This window comes from Polyodon spathula, chromosome 4 (genome assembly GCF_017654505.1).
Source record: "Polyodon spathula isolate WHYD16114869_AA chromosome 4, ASM1765450v1, whole genome shotgun sequence".
NCBI classification, from domain to species: Eukaryota; Metazoa; Chordata; class Actinopteri; order Acipenseriformes; family Polyodontidae; genus Polyodon; species Polyodon spathula.
This window is the reverse complement of record NC_054537.1, coordinates 507,823-516,493: the sequence shown is the minus strand read 5'-3', so window position 1 is coordinate 516,493 and position 8,671 is coordinate 507,823. Positions and strand designations below refer to the sequence as shown.

The window sequence follows — 8,671 nt, the reverse complement described above, 5'->3', positions numbered from 1 at the left end:
ATCCAGAAAATGTGACAGCAACTTTAATGGTTCACAGGTGCAAACTGTGAGCTTCCACAGCACAGGGGTTGAATACTTATGCAAGCAAGATATTTCAGTTTTTTATTTTTCTTAAAATATTTCCCAACATAAAACCAATGTCACCTTACAATAATTGATTCCGAGTTTCAGTGTTTAAAAATAAAATATCAAAACAGAACAAAATTTCGATGTACCATTTGTAATTCGGTAATATGAGAGAATTAGTCAGGGGTCTGAATACTTTTGCAAGGCACTGGATATACATACATATATACATACATATATATATACACACACACACACACACACACACACATTTTCTGTCATGAAAAAAAAAACAGTTATTTGCAAAGTTTCCTCACTTGTCTGTAGCCATACTGTTTACGTAAAAATATTGAAATTAGAAAATGCATTATCATTGGCTGAACACACACAGGCCCGTAAAAGAATTAACTGAATTGCTGAAAACAGAACACTGGTCTATTCTAGCAACTCCACTGCCAATCAAATGTGTTGACAACTCAAGTGGACAATTAGTGACACACGGTCAATTTTTTTTGTCTATGTCAGTTGCCCATGTATCTCCAGCCTTACATGCTGTGAATCCTGCCAGGGAGCAGAAAAAAAGTAAAATAAAAAAAAACACAGAATCCATTGCATACCAGGGCTTGTTCAATTAAACACAACTCTTCATAAATCCTCTATCACAAAGGAAATGCTGTCCAATTAAGTTGAGTGAAGGCAGGCATGCCCGCAAGAAGAACCTCGATATAGTAAAGAAGTTGATGAATTGTTTCGTCAGCCCTTGTGCTCGTTAGGTCTGCACAGAAATGCTTTCACTATGTCTGAGTAAATCTGCTCACAGCGGAAGCATTAGCATACAGTAAGAGGCATTAGCATACAGTAAGAGGCATTAGCACACAGTAAGAGGCATTAGCATACAGTAAGAGGCATTAGCATACAGTAAGAGGCATTAGCATACAGTAAGAGGCATAGCATACAGTAAGAGGCATTAGCATACAGTAAGAGGCATTAGCATACAGTAAGAGGCATTAGCATACAGTAAGAGGCATTAGCATACAGTAAGAGGCATTAGCATACAGTAAGAGGCATTAGCATACAGTAAGAGGCATTAGCATACAGTAAGAGGCATAGCATACAGTAAGAGGCATTAGCATACAGCAAGTAAAGAGGCATTAGCATACAGTAAGAGGCATTAGCATACAGTAAGAGGCATTAGCATACAGTAAGAGGCATAGCATACAGTAAGAGGCATTAGCATACAGTAAGAGGCATAGCATACAGTAGGTAAAGAGGCATAGCATACAGCAAGTAAAGAGGCATTAGCATACAGTAAGAGGCATTAGCATACAGTAAGAGGCATTAGCATACAGTAGGTAAAGAGGCGTAGGCGAGCATGTATTATCATTAGGGCTTCTGATTTTGGTTTTAACCAATAAAACCCTCCAATACAAAAAAAATGAAATTGGTGGATAGCCAATAAACACCGGAAAATAAACTGTGGAAATGATTAAATCAATTCACCTTGACTTTACCCTTTTCCTATTAAAAAATAAAATACCACAAAAATAATAATAAATATACATTTCCCAGTGCTGCTGGCAATGTCCCGCCTTCCTGACTTGCATCTATCATTGATTCGTTCTGAATACTTTACACCCACCCCAACTACTGAGTGACAGCACAATCCTACATTTCTATTGGAGACTGCGCTTGCGAGACTTAAAACGAGATTCCAATCAGGATGGAGGCTTGTTAGCGGGATTTAAAAGCTGCATTACAGTTAAGATACAGAGGATTTAAAACAGAATTGTGGCTCCACACACAAAACCTCAGAAGGTGGAACAACTTAAGTGTGCAAGTACTGGTGAGTTACTACTATACATAGCCAATAAAAACCAGAAAAACTGAAATGGTTAATCAATTCACATTGAAAAAAACTCAAGCATTTTGGAAAGTAACTGAAAACACTAATTTCATACAGTACATAAAAAAAAGAAGGCCCCGAAAAAAGCAATTTACATAAAACTCGAAAATAGCTAAAAATAAGCACAGAAAAATACAATTAATAAAACCCAAAAAACAGAAGCCCTAATTATCATCAACAGAACTAAATGAGATGACATCACCCTGAGTGTGTGTGGTGTGCTTCTGTGGACAAGCTCCCAATGCACTGCCTAGCATCCCGATAACTTACTAAATGAGATGACATCACCCTGAGTGTGTGTGGTGTGCTTCTGTGGACAAGCTCCCAATGCACTGCCTAGCATCCCGATAACTTACTAAATGAGATGACATCACCCTGAGTGTGTGTGGTGTGCTTCTGTGGACAAGCTCCCAATGCACTGCCTAGCATCCCGATAACTTACTAAATGAGATGACATCACCCTGAGTGTGTGTGGTGTGCTTCTGTGGACAAGCTCCCAATGCACTGCCTAGCATCCCGATAACTTACTAAATGAGATGACATCACCCTGAGTGTGTGTGGTGTGCTTCTGTGGACAAGCTCCCAATGCACTGCCTAGCATCCCGATAACTTACTAAATGAGATGACATCACCCTGAGTGTGTGTGGTGTGCTTCTGTGGACAAGCTCCCAATGCACTGCCTAGCATCCCGATAACTTACTAAATGAGATGACATCACCCTGAGTGTGTGTGGTGTGCTTCTGTGGACAAGCTCCCAATGCACTGCCTAGCATCCCGATAATGGGTGAATCCCAAGTAAGTTAAGTGCCATTATTCCCTAACCGCAGGAGTGCCAGGGCCAACGCGAGACGCACTCTGCTGAACGCCCAAATATTTTTTGGAACACCAGACAGGACGAGCGTGCAGATTCATTCCACTGGCTCTCGCAGACAGGTTCCAGGGCTCTTGTTTTCAGCTGAGTGTGCAGATTCATTCTACTGACTCTCGCAGACAGGTTCCAGGGCTCTTGTTTTCAGTGTTTCTGCTCTGGCCGCTCATTCAGAGCAGTTCTGAGTCTGCTGGCAGTGCTACATTCAGAAAGCGCGGAGAACAGGGCAGAAATACTAACAATTCTGGAGAGATGTCACCTGGCACCCATCCAACTCGCTGCACAGGCAGTGAGGTGTCGAAAGGAAAAGGTAACAGTCCACCCACACACCTCTCATACAGACAGGCTCATGTGTCAAGCCCTCAGAGTCTTATTCTGCAGAGTCAGCCACATACTGTCAGTATGTTGAAATGAGAAGCAACAAGAACTGCATCTCTTGAAGAACAGCTTTCAAGCATGGAGAGAACATTACATCACACACACACACCACTGCCTCAACTACATGGACACACTGTACACAAAATGCTGAGAAATCAAACAGGAAGAGTCTGTGTGCATTCGGAAATGCAGCCAGGGATATGAACAGAAAAAAGAAAAAACAGGATGCTGTTTCCAACAAGGGAAACAGCAAGCTGAGGTCCTCAGACTCTGGCCTGCTTGTTATCCCCAAGTAAAAGCGCACCACACTTGGAGAACACTCACTTAGTTTCATGGCTCCGACTCTTTGGAACTTTCTACCTGCTTTGCGAAGCTCCCACCGTCGCGTGCTTTAAATCAACTCTGAAGACCCACCCGTTCTCTCTTGCTCTCCATGCTCTTTAAGTCTGATATCTGCTATTAGCTGCTGTATTGCTGCTGTTCATGCATTATGCAGTTTCCACTGTATTTAATGTATCATGCATTGTTTTGTTTTTTTACTGTATATCATGTATTATGCATTTCTCTGTATTTAAAGTCTTATGGATTTTCTTTTTGTTACTGCATCATGTAAAGCGCTTCGTGATTTATCAAAGGCGCTATATAAAATAAAAGATTGACTGATTGATTGCTAAAGTCAACCCAGGACACTATTTAGAAAAATACTGAAGTGCAATGTACAGACAGCATGTAGAGAAATACTGAATTTACACACATTGCAATGTACACACAGGGGCAGTGTGACCTTACAAGAGTCAATGCGCTCTTTGGATGGGGGGATGGGACTGTCAACAAGCCTTATAGTGAAGTCGAATGTACAGAAGGCTACTCTGCATGAACCCTGAAAAACTGTGAGGGGCCAAAAACATCGATTCTAATCGATTCAATAATTACATTTCTTGTAATGCACATAGTTAATAACATTATTTAAGTTTACCAATGAAACTGTGCTGAACACCCTGCCGTGCTATTTACAGTATTTCTGCCAGTCAAGCAGTGGGCGTGCTCTTCATTTCCTGCTCATGTTAACAAGCATCTGATTTGCTGGTCCCATCCTACCAGCGAATCAGTTTTGAAAATGCTTTGTAAGTACGCCCCTCTATATTTCATGTAAACAAAAAAAACAAAGCACGCCGCCTTGAATCCAGAGCAGGACGACGGACTTGTATTCCTGGCAAACAGCCTGTAAATAAATTGAGCACATTGAAGAAAACTGACTGGATATAGTTTGTGCTTCTTTGGAGTTTCAAAATGTTATATAATGAATATTTAACAATATTCAATAACATTAAAATAAAAACACATAAACGATCAGTGATGTTAAAGGCAATTCTGGAGAAACAATCAGCTCGACCTGTAGTGGGTCTGCATGCTGTGGAAAGAAAATCAATGGAGGAGGAGGAGGAGGAGGAAGGCTAGGTGGTACAGTATTAAGATGCAATGCGTGATGCTGCAGCTGTACCTGAATAAAGAGGTTTTTCATAAACGCGTGTCAAGTTTATCTAGATTACATTCCACAGTACTGTAATGCGTTTGGAATAAGTATTTTAGTAACACTCCTGTTGTATGTTCAGCTTGCTTTAGGCTTGTTGAGAATGTTGTGGTTTTTCTTTTTCTCCTGACTCTACCAAGGCGTAGTTATCCCTCACATTCAATTGCTGTGCACAGGCTTTTACTAAAGAGCAAAGACATTAAAATAATCACGTCGGGGGGAGAGGAAGCCCTACGGTACTGTAAGTCTGGAAGGCAGACTAACACAGAATTCCCCCGTATTGCACCACTAGGTTGCTTTACTGGTAATAAGGGAAAGAAACAATTGAGTTAACGTAATTCACACACATTAATCGAAAAAATACAACTGTTTAAATAAAATAAAGTAAAACATAGGTGATAGAGGCTCGCTTCGTGGCTTTGGCTGGCATCAGTAATGGTTTAAGTAGTCTGCGGCATCTCAACTCCTCCAGATCAAGTATGTGTTATGCTCTGATGAATTTTATAACTCGGGTAGTGTTTTAACTTAACTTGTATTACAGATTTACACTGCTGTAAAACCACGGCTTCATTGTACAGGTTCGGATAAAATGTGTCATTAAGCAAGTATAATATCCATGGAATAGTCTGAACTGGGCCTGAAAATAAATTAAAAAGCTGTACAATTAGCCCTTAGTCGCTAGAATCAAGTGAAATATTGTAATTCACAAAAACATCCGAAGCTCACCACTGCTTGGATGATTTTATAAAAAAATAATAATAATTAAATTCAGAGGCAGCTATAAAGGAAAAAGAAAAAACCTTTGAAGCTAAATGACTAAATGCTTGAAATTTGAATCAAATCTACATTTTTGGACTTAACAGCTAATATGGAAAAGCATATCTGAAAAAGCAACAGAGCAAAAAAAAATAAATAATAATTAAAAAACTGGCAGCCTGCTGCTTTAGCAATCAGGTAAGCAGTGCAAAAGAATCCCATTTAGATCATGAGACTCATAAGAACACAAGAAAGGTTACAAACGAGAGGAGGCCATTCGGCCCATCTTGCTCGTTTGGTTGTTAGTAGCTTATTGATCCCAGAATCTCATCAAGCAGCTTCTTGAAGGATCCCAGGGTGGCAGCTTCAACAACATTACTGGGGAGTTGGTTCCAGACCCTCACGAATCTCTGTGTAAAAAAGTGCCTCCTATTTTCTGTTCTGAATGCCCCTTTGTCTAATCTCCATTTGTGACCCCTGGTCCTTGTTTCTTTTTTCAGGTCAAAAAAGTCACTTGGGTCGACATTGTCAATACCTTTTAGGATTTTGAATGCTTGAATTAGGTCGCCGCGTAGTCTTCTTTGTTCAAGACTGAACAGATTCAATTATTTAAGCCTGTCTGCATATGACATGCCTTTTAAGCCCGGAATAATTCTGGTCGCTCTTCTTTGCACTCTTTCTAGAGCAGCAATATCTTTTTTATAGCGAGGTGACCAGAACTGCACACAATATTCAAGATGAGGTCTTACTAATGCACTGTACAGTTTTAACATTACTTCCCTTGATTTAAATTCAACACTTTTCACAATGTATCTGAGCATCTTGTTAGCCTTTTTTATAGCTTCCCCACCTTGTCTAGATGAAGACATTTCTGAGTCAACACAAACTCCTAGGTCTTTTTCAAAGATTCCTTCTCCAATTCCAGTATCTCTCATATGATATTTATGCACAGTTTTATTTCCTGTGTGCAGTACCTTACACTTTTTCTCTATTAAATTTGCCATGTGTTGCCCAGTTCTGAATCTTGTCTAGATCATTTTGAATGACCTTTGCTGCTGCAACAGTGTTTGCCACTCCTCCTACTTTTGTGTCGTCTGCAAATTTAACAAGTTTGCTTACTATACCAGAATCTAAATCATTAATGTAGATTAGGAATAGCAGAGGACCTAATACTGATCCCTGTGGTACACCGCTGGTTACCACACTCCATTCTGAGGTTTTTCCTCTAATCAGTACTTTCTGTTTTCTACATGTTAACCACTCCCTAATCCATGTACACGCGTTTCCTTGAATCCCTACTGCGTTCAGTTTGAGAATTAATCTTTTATGCAGGACTTTGTCAAAAGCTTTCTGGAAATCTAAATAAACCATGTCATATGCTTTGCAATTATCCATTATCAATGTTGCATCCTCAAAAAAATCAAGCAAGTTAGTTAGACACGATCTCCCTTTCCTAAAACCATGCTGACTGTCTCCCAAGACCCTGTTACCATATAGGTAATCTTCCATTTTGGATCTTATTTTCAGTTATTTACACCAGCAAAGAAAAAAATAATGAAATGGTCTGTGTGGATGTTTTCTGGGTTCAAAAGGAATGCGGACAGCGTGGTAACGGAGGACAGCTTTCCAGTGTGCCAAACCTGCAAGAAACGAATTGCTGCAAATACTGGAAATGCATCCAATGTGTTTGTGCACCTCCATCCTGCACTCTACAGGATCGCAGTGGGAGCAGCATCTTCAATGCAAGCGAAAGGCTACTGAGATTATTACTGCTTGTTTTTTAAAGCTCTCTGTGGCTTTGCAAAGCAGCCTGTCAGATCTCTAGCAGTACAAAAGATCAGGATTGTACAATACTGAATACTTTATTTTGCTATAATGTTTAAATATTCAGGTGCACAAGAATCAGATAATGCACAGCTGAGTAATGCTGTAGGAGTCTGGATATCATTTGTTTTGTTAATTTGTGGGGGGTTAATACATAGTTTAAAAAAATTAAATGAAATAACTTTATATGCCTTTTCAGTGTCCAAATTGTTAGTGCAAGTGTGCATTTCTCAAGGGTATTAAGCCCTGTGTAGCTACTGAAAGAATGATGCTTGAGTGTGAATAGCTGGATAAGACAGTAGTTTGGGTATTTCAGTGGCATACAAATAAAATTGTGGGTATATTTTTTAAACAATGAAAACATTCCCAAATAGATGATTCTGTTTCTTATTTTTGGATGACTAATACCATTAGAACTGCTTGCTTTTCTTTTGAGGCACGTCTGATTTCCATAAAAGGGGTTTGTTTTATAGAGATTCATTTTTTACGAACACAAAGGGCCCCATTTTGAAAGGAGTGCAAAGTTTTCCCAAAAAAATAAAGACTTCTTAAGACTAGAACGAGTAAGAAACAACTCAAAAGAATAATTTTACTGCTCCAACCTGCAACACATTAGTTTTGATTGTCTCATAATAATGATATTTCTTCCTTTCAGAATAAACGGGGGAAAACTTTCAATTACTTCAAAATTGGACATGGTGGCGGGACACCCCGTCCCTGTGTGTTTTTTTGTGTTTCTTGTCGTGTGGGGTGCGTCATTGTTGGTGCACGGGATAGAAATTGGGCTAAGGAGCACGAGTGTTGTAATATGTATTTAGGCACAGTGATAGCACAATCACTTCACGTGCAGATAAAGGGTGTATTAATATGTGAGCACAGGGAGTACACAAAAGTGAAGAATGAATTGGTAACTGAATCAACATAGAGAGGCATGAGACACTCACTCAGGGCTGGCTGCTCAGGGTGAAAGAACAGGAGAGAGAAGGAGAGTAAAATAATATAAATAACAATTGGTATGCATGTTGGGGGTGGAAACAGCACGCCTTCATTACCCCAATCCACTGTGGATTCCTTTCACTTCACTCGACGCCACGCAGTCCTTCCCCTCTGCGGCGAGCACAACAGAACTCTACGCCAAGCCTGCCCTTGATTAAAAGCCCAATAGGTGCGTCAGAAGAGATTTGAATTTTGTTTTAAATATGAAATCGGAGGGTCATGCCGAGATGTATCTGTTGTGTCTAATTTAAATACTGCATACTCACTAGTCAGTTTTATAAGGCGATATTTAGTTTAACTGTATATATTACATGCTGAGTGAGACTTGCTGATGGAAAACATGGATTGA

General features: G+C 39.8%; 1 protein-coding gene across 2 annotated transcripts in view; it reads right to left on the bottom strand.

The window, feature by feature from the left end:
• The window catches only part of LOC121314027 (CTD small phosphatase-like protein), a 67,731-nt gene that overhangs the window by 39,930 nt on the left and 19,130 nt on the right, over nucleotides 1-8,671 (bottom strand). The window lies entirely within an intron of this gene.